An 18,749-nucleotide genomic window follows, 5' to 3' on the forward strand; every position below is an offset into this window, starting at 1 on the left:
GGGCATTCCTCAATGCCCCCAGGGAAAGGATTCCCATATCGTTGATCTTACTGTTTTAATGGCACGTTATGTTCAGTGCCCACATCACTTACCAGCTCTTTATGAGCCACTACATGCAAAACATTCTGAAAGATGGTATGTCAGAGCATCTTCCGCAGAAGCAGCATAATGCTCTGTAGTCACACATGGACAAGAGGGATAGAGTATGGAAAACACATGGTCCAGTCGACTTTTAAGGTTTTCAAGATGGTAGAGTGTCTCTCTGCATGGGGTACTGGCACCCGCAGACTTGTATGACTAAAGACTTCAGACCTAAGACTTGATGTCCAGGACAGGATCTCCAACAGACTTTACAATGGGGCAAATTTCTTTGGCTCAAATGAAAGATTACAGCGTTACACTTCAGACCTGCCTTCCTCAAACAGAAAGTATTTGAATGGCATGCAGAAGAGATCTTTCAATCCACTCAGGAGAGCTACCCTATGTGTCTTCATCCCGTCCCCGTCCCCCCCCCTTGTCCTTATCAACCACTAGGATCTTACTCTCATCCCAGACAGCAGAGAACCTCAAAGCCACAGCCAGCATCCCAGCCAAAACCTTAGCCTACATCTCAGTAACCATGCTGGAGAACCTAACAGGAGAAGGCTGAGGTTTGAAGTAAACAATTGGCCCAGAATAAACTTGGACAGGTGGGTTTTCAGGATAGTCAAGAATGAAAATAGGTTACATCTATTGAAAAATCCACCAAATCACTCAGCATCAGGAATTGTTACAAAAGGAATTCTCTTCCCTTTTAGTGGCCACTGTGGTCAAATCCATCCACCAGGGGAAACAGGATGGGGATTTTATTCCAAGTACATCCTGATCCCAAAGAAAACAAGGGTTTCTTAGTCTCATCCTAGACCTGAGGGCTTTGAATAAATTCCTGATAAAGGAAAGGTTCAAGATAGTTTCTCCTGGCCATCTTAATCCCTTTTCTGGAAAAAGAGGACTGGCTATGCATGCACCCACAGAGATATTCCCAGGTCACAGGAAATCTCAGAGTTGTAGTAGGGAAATACCATCTCCAATATTACATGCTGCCCTTCAGCACTGGTGTCAACCCATGTGTTCACAAAACGTCTTGCAGTGCTGGCTGCACATCTTCACCCCTACCTGGATGACTGGCTGGTCAAGAGTACATCACAAGGAGGTGCTATAGATTCAATTAGCAACTTCAAACACCCAAATGAATTTGCTCGAGTTTGTCAAATTCCCTCAAGTCCCACTCGACCCCATGATCTCAACTGGAATTTATAGGAACTCTGCTAGAAACGATGCAGGTGCAGAGCAACCAGAGATATTGTCTGACTTCTTTTCTCTTGAAAAGACTGTTCTCTTCTTGGATAATTTCCTACCTGGTGAGACCTGAGCGCCATACACCCGACGTCGGAGGGAGGGACCAGAGGAGCGTTAAGACCAGGCACTCCTGCGGTTCACTGCTGCTGCCGGTGTGCGGCTTTGCTCGGAGCAGCTTGGAATTAATCCTTTGTTCATGTTTGATTGGAACAGATAATTCTTTCTCTGGAGCTGAGAAGAATCGGCATAGCGTTGAGGAACATCACAGTTGAAGGGAATTTGAATGTTGATTATGCCACCAAAAAGAAAAGGGAAAATAAGGGTTTTTCCTACAGAGCTCTTACCCGATTTAACTCAACTGGATATTGATCATTTCCTAACAACTGGAAAATGAGGCTGCTGGAGAATCCATTGGTGGATCCTGTGGAGAACGGGAGCCCACCCCGGAGGAGGCATCCTTAAGTCCCAATGTGCATTTATCACCCGTACAACGTGGCTCAGGAGAGGAAGTGGCCCAACAGTCTCCCCAGGAAGAAGAGGGAGTGTTTGGATCAATAGGAGCACTCTCTGAGATTGCATCTGGGGGGAAATACTCTGTTGAAGTGGTGAGATCGCCCACAAGTAGTTGTGAATCATCTGGAGGAGGAAATAAAGAGCAAGAACAAGAACAAAAGTCCCCAGAGCAGATAAGTCAATCACCACTTGTCATTATAAGACCTGAAACGGTTTCGCTTGAGACTATATGGGACGTGAGTATGGCCATCAACAGGCTTGAGAGAAAATAGATGTCTCCTAATTTTCATGTAAGGATGAATAATACACAACAAATGAATGACAGTGTAGTTAAAGTGAATGAAAATGAAAAAGCTATAAAAACCTGTCAGAAAATAAGTGTAGTAATAGCGAAAGATCAATTATATTGTTCAAAACATTTGGAAATACATGAAAATAGAATTAGACTTCTTAACATCAGAATATTAAATTTCCCTAAATTGGCAGGAGAAATTTCCTTTGTAACTTTGAAAAGGCTTACTAAAGAAGTCTTAATGTTTACTGATTCAGATTTCCCTTCAATACATGTTTTACATTAGAAAGGAAAGGTGTTAATCCTCAAACAATACTGGCCAATTTAACTAGTTTCCTTGAAAATTCCAGCACAGATGTTCGATAGGAATGCATTAATAGTTTTGTTTATAACGTTACAAGATGTCAATAAAGTTATGTGTAGATATTTCCAGAACTTTCCGATACAATTTTATGGTCAAACATTGAAAATGTATCCAGATCTAGCTACTGTAACTAGGACTAGAAGGAAAGAATTTCTAGCTACAAGACAAAAAGTTCAGTCTTTGGGTTACTCATTCTTTTTACAATACCCATGTAAATTTGAGATAAAGAGAGGTGAACAAATGTTTGTTTTTCTTCAAATAGAACAACTTCAGCAATTTTTGGAGGCACAAGTACCAGTCATGTCATCCCCAATGGTTTCAAATGATTAGGGTATGAAACAGGTAAACAGTTGTGAGCTATGTAAATGTCTATCTCTGACTTATTTTCAATTATGGTTTCTCCTTGGTAATTTCTAAGTCTCAGCAATGCTCGATATTTTCTTAAAAAATGTAATTGAATTACAATATTTCTTTTACAAATATTATGTTATATGAGAGAAGGAAGATAGTCGTGAAATGTTTAAGTAAGTAATGTAATATTTGATGAAACGAGATTTTCCTTAATTTTCTCAATATACTTAATGTTACTGTGGCATTTGTATTTGAAAAATATATAAATAAAGAATTAAAAAAAAGAAATGATACAGGTGAAATCCTTTCTTCCATAGGAGAAGATAGGAAAATTGGTTCTTACCAGCTATTTTTCGTTCCTGTAATACCACAAATCAGTCCAGACCAGCGGGGTTATGCACTTCCACCAGCAGATGGAGTCAGAGAGCAAAGCTTCAAGGCACTAGTATCCTAAGAGTGCCACCTGCAGCTCATCAGTATTTATCGATACCCAAGCAAAGTATAATTGACAAAAAAAAATCTAATTCCCAAAACAAGGGCAAACAGGAAAAAACTCCCTCAAGGGTCCGAAACAAACGGTCCCAATACCTGAAAATCAGGTTTGAACCATGGTTCATAACAAAAACCAAAACATTATAGAATCATTCTGAGAGATTCCCTATGTACAGCAGCTGTTAGGGAAATCAGTCTTTCGGAAGTAGCACCCAGGCGGGATCCGGGACTGATCTATGGTATTACAGGAACGAAAATTAGCAGGTAAGATCCAATTTTCCTTTCCTGTACATACCCAGATCAATCCAAACCAGTGGGATGTACCAAAGCCACATTGCACCGGGCGGGAACCCAAAAGATCCACTCGCAAAACGCTCTCCCCAAAAAGCGCTTGATCTGGATCCCTGACATCCAGACGATAATGCCTTGTGAAGGTATGCTGGGAAGACCAGACTGCGGCTCTACAAATCTCCTCAGGCGACAACTGACACTCCGCCCAAGAAGCCACTTGCGCTCTCATCGAGTGAGCTTTCAAATCAGTAGGAACGGGGGCAACCCTTCCCAATGTAGGCAAGCAAATTGTTTCCTTCAGCCAGCAAGCCAAGGATTCCTTTTCACCCTTCATCGGATCTCCAAAGAGTACAAAAAGGTGATCTGATTTTTTAAAAGAGTTAGTGACCTTCAAATAACGAAGGAGAACCTGGCGGACATCTAACAGATGAAGATCTCTTCCCATAGCGGGGTCACGAGCCCAATCAGGGAATCCGGGTAACTCCACGGACTGATTAACATGAAAGGCAGAAACCACTTTGGCAAAAAGGAAGGGACCGTGCACAGGGACACCCTATCAGCCAAGATGCAAAGGAAGGGATCCCTACAGGAAAGAGCCTGCAATTCTGAAATATGCCTCGCGGAACATATGGCCACCAAGAACATTCTTCAAGGTGAGGTACTTTAAGGAAGCGTGTCCCAGAGACTCAAAAGGGGGATCATGAAGTGCCCTCAACACCAGATTGAGATTCGACTCCGGGCATAACTTACGAAGGACGTAAGTTATGCCCGGTTATGCTTCGCCCCTTTCAGGAAACGGACAACGTCCGAGTGGCTGGCTAGAGGCCTGCCACCTACCCATCCTAGGAGACATCCCAGGGCCGAAACCTGAACAAACAGGGAACTATAAGCCAAACCTTTAGATAATCCCTGCTGCAAAAATCCCAAGACCTGAGGAATGGTCACCAACAATGGCACTACACTCTGCTGGTCCCACCAGACTTCAAACACCTTCCACACTCGAGCGCATGACATAGAGGTCGAGGGCGACCTGGACTGAAGCAGGGTGGAAATCACCTGTTCCGAATAACCTTTCATCCGTAACCGCCACCTCTCAAAAACTAGGCTGTGAGAGAGAAGTGATCCTCCCAATCCGAAAAAAAATGGGCCCTTGTCGCAGGAGGTTCAGCAGATGAGCTAGGCGTAGCGGGCCGTCTGTCGCCAACCTTACCTGGTCCGCAAACCACAGCTGCCACGGCCACTCTGGTGCCGCCAGAATTACCGAACTGGGATGGTCCTCTATGCGCCGGAGAATGCTCCCAATCAGGGGCCATGGAGAAAAGGCATACAGGAGGATTCTGGTTGGCCACTTGCAGACTAGGGCATCTACACCTACCGCCCGATTTCCTTCTTTCGGCTGTAGAACCAGTCTGTCTTGGCGTTGACACGGGTCACCATGAGGTCCAGTTGGGGAACTCCCCATCAGAAACAAATGTGATTCCAACCCTCCTGGGACAGTTCCCACTCCCCGGGATCCAGCTGTTGACGACTGAGGAAGTCCACCTGCACGTTGTCCACGCCTGCCACGTTAGAGGCTGCGATGCCTTCCAGATGAAGCTCAGCCCAAGCGAAGAGGTGTGCTGCCTGTGCCACAGCCGGACTCCTGAACCCCTCAAAAACTACCATTACTCATCTTTCTTCTATATCCAATTCCACCATAGGCCCTCCTTCCCACTTAAATTTTAAGGGCATTTCTATTCCTATTAGTACTTCCACTATCAGCTTAGGTATTACAATTAATTCAGATCTTTCTATGGTCGATCACATTGCAAATATTACAAAAAAATCCTTCTATAAATTACACCTATTGAAAAGAATCCGACCCTTTCTTTTTCTTAAAGATTATCGAACTGTCCTGCAGTCTTTGATTTTCTCGGGTATGGATTATTGTAATGCCCTACTTTTAGGTTTATCGGACTCTGCTTTATATCCTTTGCAATAAATTCAAAACTCTGCTGCTCAGCTGCTTGTTGGTACCTCACGTCGAAGCCATATTACTCCTGTTTTATCTTCTCTCCATTGGTTGCCAATCAAATTCCAAATTCAGTTTAAAGTACTATCTATTACTCACTCGCTCATCTATAATACTTCATCTACCTGGCTATGTACTAATCTTCGCATATATAAACCCCCGAGACAACTCAGATCCCTCTCCAAAAACCTTTTAGATGTACCTACAGTCAAACTGGCTAAATACGAAATAACTAGAAAAAGGGCTTTTTCTGTAGCCGGCCCTGTTTTATGGAATTCTCTTCCAGACTCTCTCCGCCTCATTTCCTCAAAACAATTTAAAAAATCATTAAAAACTTATCTATTTCAGAAAGCTTACAGTTTACTCTCCAACTTGCAAAATTAACATTCATTCACATCTCCTTCACACATTATTTTATTTTAATAGTTTCAGTCATAAGATATAATATCATAGATTCAATCTATTTACTGTCTAATGATGCAGGGCATAAATGTTTAGTGAATTATTTATTTAATGATAATTTTAATTTGTTTTTATTTTGTTTTATTATGTATGTTCGGTTGGATACCGCTTTTTATTTCCATTTTTCAGTTATTATGTATGTTTGGTTGTAAACCGTTTTGATTAATTCTCTGAATTGTAAAGGCGGTATATAAACATTTTTAAATAAATAAATAAGCCACTGTGGTGACGTTGTCAGAGAAGACTCGAACCATTCTCCCCTACACCAGGGACTGGAATGCCAACAACGCTTTGCGGACTGCCCTTGTCTCTAGGCGATTGATAGACAACGACCGTTTGGGTAAGGATCAGGTTCCCTGCGCTGCATGACCGAAGCACACTGCTCCCCAGCCTTTAAGGCTCGCATCCGTTGTCATGATCACCCAATCCAGGACTTCGAGGGGCATCCCCTCCTGTAATTTGTCTTCCGACAGCCACCATTGCAGGCTGGACCTGATTCGCTGCGACAAAGGCAGGGGCAACTGGTATTGCTCCAACACTGGGTCCCACCGCAACAGTAGATCTCTCTCTCTGCAACAGTCTCAGGTGAGCGAAGGCCCAATGCACCAATTCCAACGTCGAAGCCATAAACCCCAGAACTTGTAGATAATCCCACACTCTGGGGATTGGAAGCTGTAACAAGAGATGCATTTAAGAACATAAGAACATGCCCTACTGGGTCAGACCAAGGGTCCATCAAGCCCAGCATCCTGTTTCCAACAGTGGCCAATCCAGGCCATAAGAACCTGGCAAGTACCCAAAAACTAAGTCTATTCCATGTTACCGTTGCTAGTAATAGCAGTGGCTATTTTCTAAGTCAACTTAATTAATAGCAGGTAATGGACTTCTCCTCCAAGAACTTATCCAATCCTTTTTTAAAACACAGCTATACTAACTGCAATAACCACATCCTCTGGCAACAAATTCCAGAGTTTAATTGTGCGTTGAGTAAAAAAGAACTTTATCCGATTAGTTTTAAATGTGCCACATGCTAACTTCATGGAGTGCCCCCTAGTCTTTCTATTATCCGAAACAGTAAATAACTGGTTCACATCTACTCGTTCTAGACCTCTCATGATTTTAAACACCTCTATCATATCCCCCCTCAGCCGTCTCTTCTCCAAGCTGAAAAGTCCTAACCTCTTTAGTCTTTCCTCATAGGGGATGTGTTCCATTCCCTTTATCATTTTGGTAGCCCTTCTCTGTACCTTCTCCATCGCAATTATATCTTTTTTGAGATGCGGCAACCAGAACTGTACACAGTATTCAAGGTACGGTCTCACCATGGAGCGATACAGAGGCATTATGACATTTTCCGTTTTATTCACCATTCCCTTTCTAATAATTCACAACATTCTGTTTGCTTTTTTGACTGCCGCAGCACAATGAACCGACGAATTCAATGTGTTATCCACTATGACGCCTAGATCTCTTTCTTGGGTTGTAGCACCTAATATGGAACCTAACATTGTGTAACTATAGCATGGGTTATTTTTCCCTATATGCATCACCTTGCACTTATCCACATTAAATTTCATCTGCCATTTGGATGCCCAATTTTCCAGTCTCACAAGGTCTTCCTGCAATTTATCACAATCTGCTTTTGATTTCACTACTCTGAACAATTTTGTATCTGCAAATTTGATTACCTCACTCGTCGTATTTCTTTCCAGATCATTTATAAATATATTGAAAAGTAAGGGTCCCAATACAGATCCCTGAGGCACTCCACTGCCCACTCCCTTCCACTGAGAAAATTGTCCATTTAATCCTACTCTGTTTCCTGTCTTTTAGCCAGTTTGCAATCCACGAAAGGACATCGCCACCTATCCCATGACTTTTTACTTTTCCTAGAAGCCTCTCATGAGGAACTTTGTCAAATGCCTTCTGAAAATCCAAGTATACTACATCTACCGGTTCACCTTTATTAACTCCTTCAAAAAAGTGAAGCACATTTGTGAGGCAAGACTTGCCTTGGGTAAAGCCATGCTGACTTTGTTCCATTAAACCATGTCTTTCTATATGTGCTGTGATTTTGATGTTTAGAACACTTTCCACTATTTTTCCTGGCACTAAAGTCAGGCTAACTGGTCTGTAGTTTCCCGGATTGCCCCTGGAGCTCTTTTTAAATATTGCGGTTACATTAGCTATCCTCCAGTCTTCAGGTACAATGGATGATTTTAATTGTTGCTGCAATTTGTACATCCTGTAGTTCGTGAGAAACACCCTGCCCTGGAGGGTGTCAAAACGAGTTCCCAAATACTCCAGACACTGTGACGAAGTCAGATGACTTTTCGCTTCGTTGATTACCCAGCCTAGGGACTGGAGACAATGGATCACACGAAGAGCCGTCTGCTCGCCTTCCTCTTCCAACTTGACTCGAATCAGCCAATCGTCGAGGAAAGGATGAGCCATTATCCCTTCCTTCTGGAGTGTCGCTGCACCACAACCATCACCTTGGTAAAGGTGGGCGAGGCAGTCGCCAGTCCGAATGGCAGTGCCCTGGAATTGAAAATGCTGACCCAGGATCTTGAATCGTAGGAATCTCTGGTGAGCGCTGCGAATCGGGATGTGTAGATAAGCCTCGGTGAGATCCAAGGAGGCGAGGAACTCTCCCACGAAATAAATGGAGTACCGTGCCCTCCCCCGTTCCTCGGACGGCATGGGGACGCTGGCCTTCAGGGCCAGCAATCTTTGTAGAGTGTCTTCTACCGCTGCTTGCTTTTTGCGGGAAACATCACGATTCCACAAAGGCTGGCATGAGAGGCCGAGAAAATTCTAAGGTGTAACCTTCTTTTACCACCTCCATTACCCAGGGATCGGAGGAGATCCTGGCCACGCCTCGTAAAATTGAGACAACCTGCCCCTGATCATCCCATCCGAGGAATGGGCGGGCCTGATTTCATTGGGCAGGCTTCCCGGTTCTGGTTCCCTGACCGAAACCACCTCTGGCAGGATGACTGGAGCCGCAAAAGGACTGCCTGGAACCAGAGGGTGGAACACTCCTCTCCTACCTGCTTTTTTGGAAATCCTGAAAATAGGGTTTCCTGTAGGGCTTTCTATCTTCTGGAAGTTTTTTGCCCTTGGAATCCCCCAGAGATTTCATCAGCTGATCCAAATCCTCTCCAAACAGCAACTTCCCTTGAAAAGGCAGACTGCACAGTAGCGACTTGGAGGAAGCATCCGCAGCCCAATTGCAGAGTCATAGGAGTCGCCGAGCCGCCACCGAGAAGACTATAGTCCGGGCCACTGAACACACTAAGTCATATAAGGCATCTGTCACATATGCTACCGCCGCCTCCAGACGAGCCGTCTGAGAAGCTGACAGTCCCAGAAGACGATGGGTCCTGCGGTTTTTAAATCCAACATAAACATGCTCTTTGCATCATGATGGCAAACACCGCCACCTGAGGTCCTAAGGAGACCTCGAACACCCGCTTCAGATGCAGCTTCAGGTTGCGGTCCTGCACATCTGAGAGCAGCCGCTCCCACCACTGTAATGGTCATCTTCTTGGTCACCGCTGATACAGCCGCATCCACCTTAGGTATCCTGAGGCGTTCTAAATGTTCCTCCATTAGCGGGTAGAGGTTTTGCATCGCCCAGCCAACCTTAAGCCCTGCCTCCAGGGATTCCCGTTCCCGGTTGATGAGCTTTTGAATCTTCTTCGGGATGGAAAAAGCACTAGGTGGACCCTGGAAATCGTCCAGGATTGGGTTCACTCCCTCACTGTCAGAATTTTCCAGCGAGGGTCTCACCCCCAATTCCTCAAGCACCTGGGGAATAAGGGGACACAATTCTTCCCTCTTAAACAGCTGGACAATGCAGGGGTTGACCCTCTCCGCACTAGGTTCTACCGGATCCTGATCGTCGTCACCCGTATCTACATCTGGAGGGACCTCATCCTGATCTGCAGCGGTGTCCCTCGGGGGCGGAGTGGAGTCGTTCCCCTGCTGGTCGACTGCACCCGCTAGATCCACACGAGCCAAAGTTGCCTGGGACGGACAACCTTCAGTTCGCAGATGGGGACGCTCGGGAACTCCCACGCTCCCCTCCTGGGCTCTGCACTTCGCGAGCTTCCAAGCCAGAAATGCTTCATGCATGAGCAGCACAAATTCTGGTGAGAATCCCTCCCAGTCCCGTCTCGTCACTGCTAGAATCAGTGTCCATGTCTCTCGATTCCTCCGGTCTCGGAGTCCGCGCAGTGGGGGAGGGTCCTCCTGGGAGACCTTTTCCACAGGAGGCGCAGTGGGGGTTGGGTTCTGTTAGACCCAGCTGCCGAGCCTGACCTGCGTGCAGACTTTTTAGGTTTGGTCCTCTTGTCTGTGGCCCCTTCCCCACCCAGTGCACAGTGACAGGGGGTCTAAATAAGCTGACCATACCCCACAAGCCTTACAGGCTTCCACCAGAGGAGTTTCTGCCATGTTCCTCCTGCAAAAAGGGGCATATCTCCCCCCCCCCACCGGAGGAAATCAGGTGCTGCCACCCAGCCCTAGTGACCGACACACCCCCCCCCCCCCCCCAAAACCCTGCGAAAATCAGCCCCAGGAATGCTGGGGAGCCGCATGGAAGGTTGAAAAAGAAAACACAAAATGGCCATCGTGGTAAAAATAGCTCCGGAGTCAGCAGTAAAAATGAGGCAGGAAGCCTAAAAACGTCCTCGGAGGTTCTTACCAGGGCTGAAACACTCTCCCCTCCTCTTCAGGGGTCTGCCTGGCTCTGCACCACCGGGCAGACTGATTTACCCCGGGAGCCGCAGCAAACAGGTAACTTGGAGCTGGTTTTTTTTCTTTTTTTTTTTACACAAAAACTTCAACTTCTAATAACAGAAAAAAATAAAGTCTAGGCTAAGAATAATAGAAAAAAAAATCCCCAAAGGGGCTACTTCCCTGTACCGCAGACACTAAGGGGGAGCCTTCGGGTCGTTGAGGGAGCCAGTCCCCTGGCTATCAGGGGACCCAGAACCACACGGGCTAGCAGCGCCAGGGGTAACCACTCCCCCCGTTCACTCTGCTGTACCTAAGGGATGGCCCAGACACTGAACCTAGCACCTCAGGGAACAAGAAAAATCCATCTCACACAGAGCTGCAGGTATACACGAGCACCATCTGCTGGAGTCAGAAATACTGATGAGCTGCAGGTGGCACACTTGGTACATAGCAGTGCCTCGAAGCTTTGCTCTGACTCCATCTGCTGGTGGGAGTGCATAACCCTACTGGTCTGGACTGATCTGGGTATGTACAGGAACACTTTTATATGTCCACAGAAGAAGAGGTAAGGAGTATGTCAGCAGACATCAGCATAGGACATGTTAAGAAAGTTGGGCCTCATGGCATCAATAGCATACATCACTCCCCTGGCACGTCTTCATATGAAATGAGACCAATGAAAAAGCACCTCCCACTAGGAGACTCAAAGGAACTAACTTCAGGACTCACTTTAAGGGACACACAATAATGAAATGCCTTCCAGGATCCTCAGTTGGCAGAAATGCAAACCAAATAGGGAATGCAATTAGAGGAAAAAAAAAGTAAAAACTATAAAATCAATCTTATCCTCCATCTGGGAATAGCAACCAAGCAATACAGAGAGCTTTTCAGATTCTGGGAAAGCAGCTTGGACATATAGCAAAGACCTCTGCCTTTTCAAAAAATGTTACCTGCTCATGAAAAAAGAAAGGAAAGACGAAGTTAAATAGACCATGTCAATACATGGCTCAATAACTGGTGTAAAGGAGCCATTTATGAAATAGTAAAATGCTATACGGTAAAAAGGGCCTACATCTATCTGTAGCAGGAAAAAGGATTTTAATTAGGAAATTCAGATATGCCATCAGACATTTAAACTAAATGACAGGAGTAGCAGAAGGAAGCCAATGAAATCAGAATATTGCTCCTGACAAAAAAAAGTTTAAAAAGTGGGAGGAGAAATTAAAATAAAGCTGAAATTTAAATTTACCAGTTAATTTCATTTCCTTGAGTCCTGACAGACCAGTCCAGACAAATGGGATACTCTCACTACTCACTGTAGATGAAAGAAGAGAACTTCTTCCTTCTTTTTCTGATGTTAGTCTATATATTCTGGGATAGCAGGTAGCTTGCCTTCCCTGCATTACTCTACTGAATTTACTAGCTTAGAACATAACATAAGAAATTGCCATGCTGGGTCAGACCAAGGGTCCATCAAGTCCAGCATCCTGTTTCCAACAGTGGCCAATCCAGGCCATAAAAACCTGGCAAGTACCCAAAAACTAAGTCTATTCCAGGTTACTGTTGCTAGTAATAGCAGTGGCTATTTTCTAAGTCAACTTGATTAATAGCCGTTAATGGACTTCTCCTCCATGAACTTATCCAAACCTTTTTTTGAACCCAGATACGCTAACTGCACTAACCACATCCTCTTGCAACACATGAACGGAAGAAAAGAGAGAAGGAGAAGGGGGATAAGATTGGAAGGGTAATGGTTTGATATGCAGCAGTAGGGTAAAAGTTGCCTTGGAGGGCCAGGATTGGGACTGATAACCTGGCTGAGAATAGGAGAAGGAGAATACATAGAAGAGAGGTAGGGGTGTGACGACAGCAACAAAGATGAGATGCTGTCAGGGAGAATGGAGATGCCTGGATGAGAGTAAAAAACTTTCAAGTTCAAGCACAATGGCCAGTGCATATGACAGTATGGCAGGTGAGATAAAGAATATAGGGAATGGGGAAGCTGGACTTGGTGACAGTAGTGGCTTGCAGCAGGGAATAAAAGTGGGGAGGATTAGCATTCAGAAGAGATTAGGAAATAGAAGCCTGTAACCTCCTTAATCTTTTAGGTACCAATGTTCCACAAGTGAAACATTTTTTCATATACTTTTAATTACTTGCAAATTTTTTATACCATATTTATACCATATTTGGGTCTTAGTTAACTAAGATATGTAAAAAGGGGCATCAGGAAATAATTCCTTCAATGAGCAGGATCTAAAAGGTTAAGGAACACAGCGGGGTGGCAGCAGCTCAGGCCAGAGGTGGGTTAAGGTGACTTATGGAGACTATCTCCAAGGCAGCTGGGTGAAATATGCAGATGGATGTAACCTCCTCAGTACCTGGTCAGCTACTCAGGAGCTCAGGCCCAGAGTGGGTTGTACTGATTTCCAGAGTCATTAGACAAATAGATCAAGAAGGTATGAAGCAACTATTTCCAATTAAGTACAATGTTAGAATAACCCAAGGAAACAGTAATCCAATAAAATACAAAAATCTTTTCTTATAAACTTCTACACAATCTGAACATCAATTTATAAATAAAGTTACAATTCTGCAGCCAATCCCTATAAATGTGCCCTTCACCTTTTCTTATTGGATTTCCAGAGTCGACAACCAAAGCAGATGGGCTACAACCTTCTCAAGGTAATGGAATTCAAGAGGGCATAGGATAAATACAGAGGATCCCTAATGACTAGAGGATGGAAATAAAGAGAAAGGGTAACCTATTGCTAACTTTAATGGGGATAACCTGCATGGAGTGGTGGGTGCTACCCAAGCAACCTGCTTGACGGATTATTTGGGTCTTTATCTGTCCTTTACTGTGTTACTATGTAAGATCACAATGGACTCAAGCCAACTCGGGACTCCCTGACCAAATCTGGTCAAAGGAATATCCTTCCAAATTCCTCCATTGTAAACTGACTTAACCATGGATGCATCTATCCTGAGCTGTGGGGCTCATTTAGAGGAAATTCACAATCAGGGCTTATGGTCTGCTCAGGAAAGACTTCATCAGATAAACTTCCTAGTACCAAGGATGATATCTAAGGCTATCTGAGATTAGTTAGCCAATGGAGTGTCCTCATTTATACAGCGATGTTCCACAACAAGCAGGAAAGTGCCCAGATGTGGAATAGGGCCATTTCTCATAGAATGGTCCCGAGGGCCATGTACCTGGTAGGTGAGGGGAATGTCCTGGCAGACACCCTTGAGTCGCATCCTAGAACCTTATAAATGATCCCTGGACAAGAGTAGCAAATCAGATATTCTATGAGAGGGGGAACACCCATAGCAGATCCATTTGCATCTCCTCTGAACACAAAGGTCCCAAACTTCTGCTCCACAATAGGGATGCAAAGCAAACCAGCCTTGGATGCCTTCTCCCTAAATTGGAGACCAGACCTTTTGTATGCTTACCATCCAACTTCTCTGGTAGCAAAATCCCTGCTAAAACTCAGAAGAGATGGGGGAATAGGGGTTGTACCATGATTCTCATAGCACCCTACTGACCAAAACAGGTTTGGTTTCCACTCCTATCGGAGGTGTCAATCAAGAATTCAATGACATCAATTTCCCATCACTGATCACTCAGAATCAGAGAATGCCGCGACATCCCAATTTCAGGTCCCTAGCCCTCACAGCCTGGATGTTGAGAGGATAGCACTGTATTCCCTTAATATAGCAGAGGATGTGTCTTGCATTCTTCAGGCTTCTAGGAAGGATTCCACTAAGTCTTCTACTTTAAAAAGAACAAAAAGGCATAATGTAATATATATACTACATTCTCAAACAAAAGATATTGCTCTTTTTCTATCAACTGGTAATTCCTAAATACAATTCTAATCAATAAAATATGAAATAAAACCAAAAAGGTCATGGGACCTGAATGTGTTATGACTGAGCAGAAAAAAGCTCTCTCAGCCATTAGATTCCTGTGAGGTCAAAAACCTGACCTGGAAGGTCACTTCATTAGAATCCGTGAGCTCCAAAGCCCTAGTGACTTATCCACCTTTTACTAAGTTTTTTTTCAACAGGGCGGTTCTGCCTCAGGTAGTGTAAGACTTCCGCCTTAACCAGTCAGTCAATCATCCTAACATTTTTCCCCAGGCCACATATCTGAAAAAGCAAACAAGGGATGCACAGTTTGGATTGCAAAAAAGCCTCTGCCTTCTATCTGGAGTTGACCGAGGTCCTTAAAGTCTATCCAGCTTTTTGTTTCATTTGACCCCAAACATGAACTTTTGTTTCCAAGTGCACCCTTTTCAACTGGCTAGCATACTACAACTCGTGGAAAATATTATAAGGAATAAAATCGCAGAACATATAGAAAGACATGATTTAATGGGACACAGTCGGCATGGATTTATCCAAGGGAAGTCTTGCCTCACAAATCTGCTTCAATTTTTTGAAGGGGCTAATAAAAATGTGGATAATGGTGAACCAGTAGATGTAGTGTATTTGGATTTTCAGAAGACGTTCCACAAAATCTCACATGAGAGGCTTCTAAGAAAACAAAAAATTCAAGGAATAGGAGGAGATGTCCTTTTGAGGGGGGATATGATAGAGGTCTTTAAAATCATGAGAGGTCCTGAACGAGTAGATGTGACTCGGTTATTTACACTTTCGGATAATAGAAGGAACCAGTGGGCACTCCATGAAGTGAGCAAGTAGCACATTTAAGACTAATCGGAGAAAATTCTTTTTCACTCAATGCACAATTAAGCTCTGGAATTTGTTGCCAGAGGATGTGGTTAGTGCAGTTAGTGTAGCTGGGTTCAAAAAGGTTTGGATAAGTTCTTGGAGAAGTCCATTAACGGCTATTAATAAAGTTGACTTAGGGAATGGCCTCTGCTATTACTGGCATCAGTAGCATGGGATCTTCTTGGTGTTTGGATAATTGCCAGGTTCTTGTGGCCTGGTTTGGTCTCTGTTGGAAACAGGATGCTGGGCTTGATGGACCCTTGGTCTGACCCAGCATGGCAATTTCTTATGTTCTTAAAAGGCAGGAAACAGTAGGATTAAATGGTCAATTTTCCCAGTGGAAAAGGGTAAACAGTGGAGTGCCTCAGGGATCTGTTCTGGGACCAGTGTTTTTTTAATATATTTATAAATGGTCTGGAAAGGTGATCAAATTTGAAGATGATACAAAACTGAGGGTAGTTAAACTACATGCGTATTGTGAAATTGCAGGACGACCTTGAGAGACTGGAAGATTGGGTATCCATATGGCAGATGAAATATAATGTGGACAAGTGCAAGGCGATGCATATAGGGAAATATAGCCCTTGCTGTAGTAGTTACACAATATTAAGTTCCACATAGGAATTACCAGCCAGGAAAGAGATCTAAGCATCATAGTGGATAATACATTGAAATCAGTCGGTGCAGTGTGCTGTGGCGATCAAAAAAGCAAACAATGTTAGGAATTATTAGGAATGGAATGGTGAATAAAATGGAAAATGTCATAATGCCTCTGTATTGCTCCATGATGAGTCCGCACCTTGAATACTGTGCGCAATTCTTGTTGCCACATCTCAAAAAAGATATAGTTGCAGTGGAGAAAGTACAGAGAAGGGCTACCAAAATGATAAAGGGGATGGAACAGCTCCCCTATGAGGAAAGGTTAAAGAAGTTAGGACTTTTCAGCTTGGAGAAGAGAAGGCTGAGGGAGGATATGACAGAGGTCTACAAAGTCATGAAAGGACTTGAACAGATAAATGAGAATCAGTTATTTACTCTTTTGGGTAATACAAGGATTGGGGGCACTCCATGAAATTACAAGCAGCACATTTTAAAAAAATGGAGAAAATTATTTTTCACTCAATGCACAATTAAGCTCTGGAATTCATTGCCAGAGAATGTGATTAAGGCAGTTAGTTTAGTTGGATTTAAAAAAAAAGGTTTGAATAAGTTCCTCGAGGAGAAGTCCATGAACTGCTATTAATCAACAACCACTGCTGGTTGCCGGCATTAGTAGCATGGGATCTATTTAATGTTAGGGTAATTGTATCCTGGATTTGCCTCTGTTGGAAACAGGATGCTGGGCTTGAGGGACCCTTGGACTGACCCAGTATGGCTATCTTATGTTATGCCCAGGCAGACCTGAATCTGGTAGGACATGTTAAGGCTTAGAGAGATAAGAGCTATGGCAGCATCAGCAGCCCACCCTAGATTGGCTTCCATGGAGATTTGCAAATCTGCAATATGAAGTTCAGTTTGCACGTTCCCAGCAGATTTGGCCATTAAGGTATCCACTGTTGCCCTGTGAGGTCTATTTGAGGTTCAGAACCCAACTGCATCACCGATAGGGCCCACTATTTTTCCTGACCTCGTACCCCCCCCCCCCATAAAAAAAGGAAAAGGCCTGCTACCATCCAAAATCTATTTAGGAAGGTAGCTAGCCTTTTCCCATATTACTATTACAGGTAAGCTGTTTAATATATATATATAAGGCCCCTTTGTGTAGGCTACTAGCTGGCCTAGGATTAGTACATTACATTTTTGCCAATGATGCTCAGATCCTCTTACCAATAAAAAAACTCTGGGAAATTTATTCCAATTCCATAAAGCAACTACTCACACACACGTCATTTCTGTTAAATGATACTAAAACCGAGATTCTTTATATTTGTAACAAGATGACGGAAAGAATTTCTTTAGATATTAGTTCAAATCCACCCCCTCCCAATATTAAGTGAGAAGTTAGGGATCTTGGTGCTATACTAGATAGCGAACTCAATTTAAAGGCTTTTATAAAAACCACAATAAAGGAGGGTTTTTATAAATTGCAAATTCTGAAGAAATTAAAACCTTTGTTACATAGTAACTATTTTCGAACAGTCCTCCAAGCCCTTTTACTATCTAAGTTGGACTATTGCAACGCTCTCCTACTGGGACTTCCATTGTCATCTATTCGCCCCCTACAACTCTTGCAGACTGCTGCCGCACGCTTGCTGACAAATTCTAAGAAATTCGATCACATCACTCCCATCTTAATGGACCTCCATTGGCTACCTATTTACTTCCGTATTCATACAAATGCCTGACTCTTATTCATAAAACCATCTACGGCAACAACACAGAATGGTTAAACGCATCTCTTCATATCCATACACCCTCCCGTAACCTACCATCCTTAGGCAAGGCTTTACTCGCAATGCCTTTACCTAAATCTGTAATTAGGTAAAGAGCTCTCTCTCTAGTGGGACCAAACCTCTGGAACTCGCTACCAGTAAATATTCGATTAGAGGCTAGTATACAACCATTTAAGAAACAACTAAAAACAGGGCTGTTTGAACAGGCTTTTAACACGGCAGAATAACATCCTTTTAGTGACTCCCCCTGAAATTTAGTTAGATAAAGAAGGTTTTGATTTTATAATTTTAAATATCTTAATGAGGTTATCAATAGATTAGGTAATTTTGATCAGTATTGTATTTTATTATTTTGTAATATGGCAGTATAGAAAGAGTATGAGATTTTAGTGATTTTACAGAGTTTTATTTGATGTTTTAATTTTAAGGTTTTTTGTCTCCAAGTCTGCAATGTAAACAGACATGAAGTTCACCTAATATGCTCGGTATATAAAAATGCCTACTGGCAACATTTTTCTAGTTTTCCACCCTCTGTCGGGGAGGTGGTGATCTCCAAGGCCAGCAGGGTGGAAGTCCTCACAAAACTCTCCCACCCCCCTTGGAGCTGCTCTTCACATTATATAGAGATATGAAAGATTTAAGGTGGCTGGGCGCCACACAGGCCATGCAGCATATGCTCAATCGAGCATCCTCAAAAGCTTCCACACTGGGCTCTCTCAGATGATGTCACCCCACCATACATTACAGGTAAGC

At 43.6% G+C, this 18,749-nt stretch overlaps 1 protein-coding gene across 2 annotated transcripts in view; it reads right to left on the minus strand.

The window, feature by feature from the left end:
* Nucleotides 1-18,749, minus strand: part of CSNK2A1 (casein kinase 2 alpha 1) — a 127,510-nt gene that overhangs the window by 81,168 nt on the left and 27,593 nt on the right. The window contains exon 1 of one of the 2 annotated variants that reach the window (XM_029611051.1): nucleotides 1,398-1,419. The exons of the other annotated variant lie outside the window; for it this stretch is intronic. The gene's annotated coding sequence lies outside the window, so the exon portion shown is untranslated. Of the gene's footprint in view, nucleotides 1-1,397; nucleotides 1,420-18,749 lie in introns of those variants that run through there. 2 annotated transcript variants of the gene reach the window in all.

Source organism: Rhinatrema bivittatum, chromosome 8, assembly GCF_901001135.1.
Source record: "Rhinatrema bivittatum chromosome 8, aRhiBiv1.1, whole genome shotgun sequence".
Classification (NCBI taxonomy): Eukaryota; Metazoa; Chordata; class Amphibia; order Gymnophiona; family Rhinatrematidae; genus Rhinatrema; species Rhinatrema bivittatum.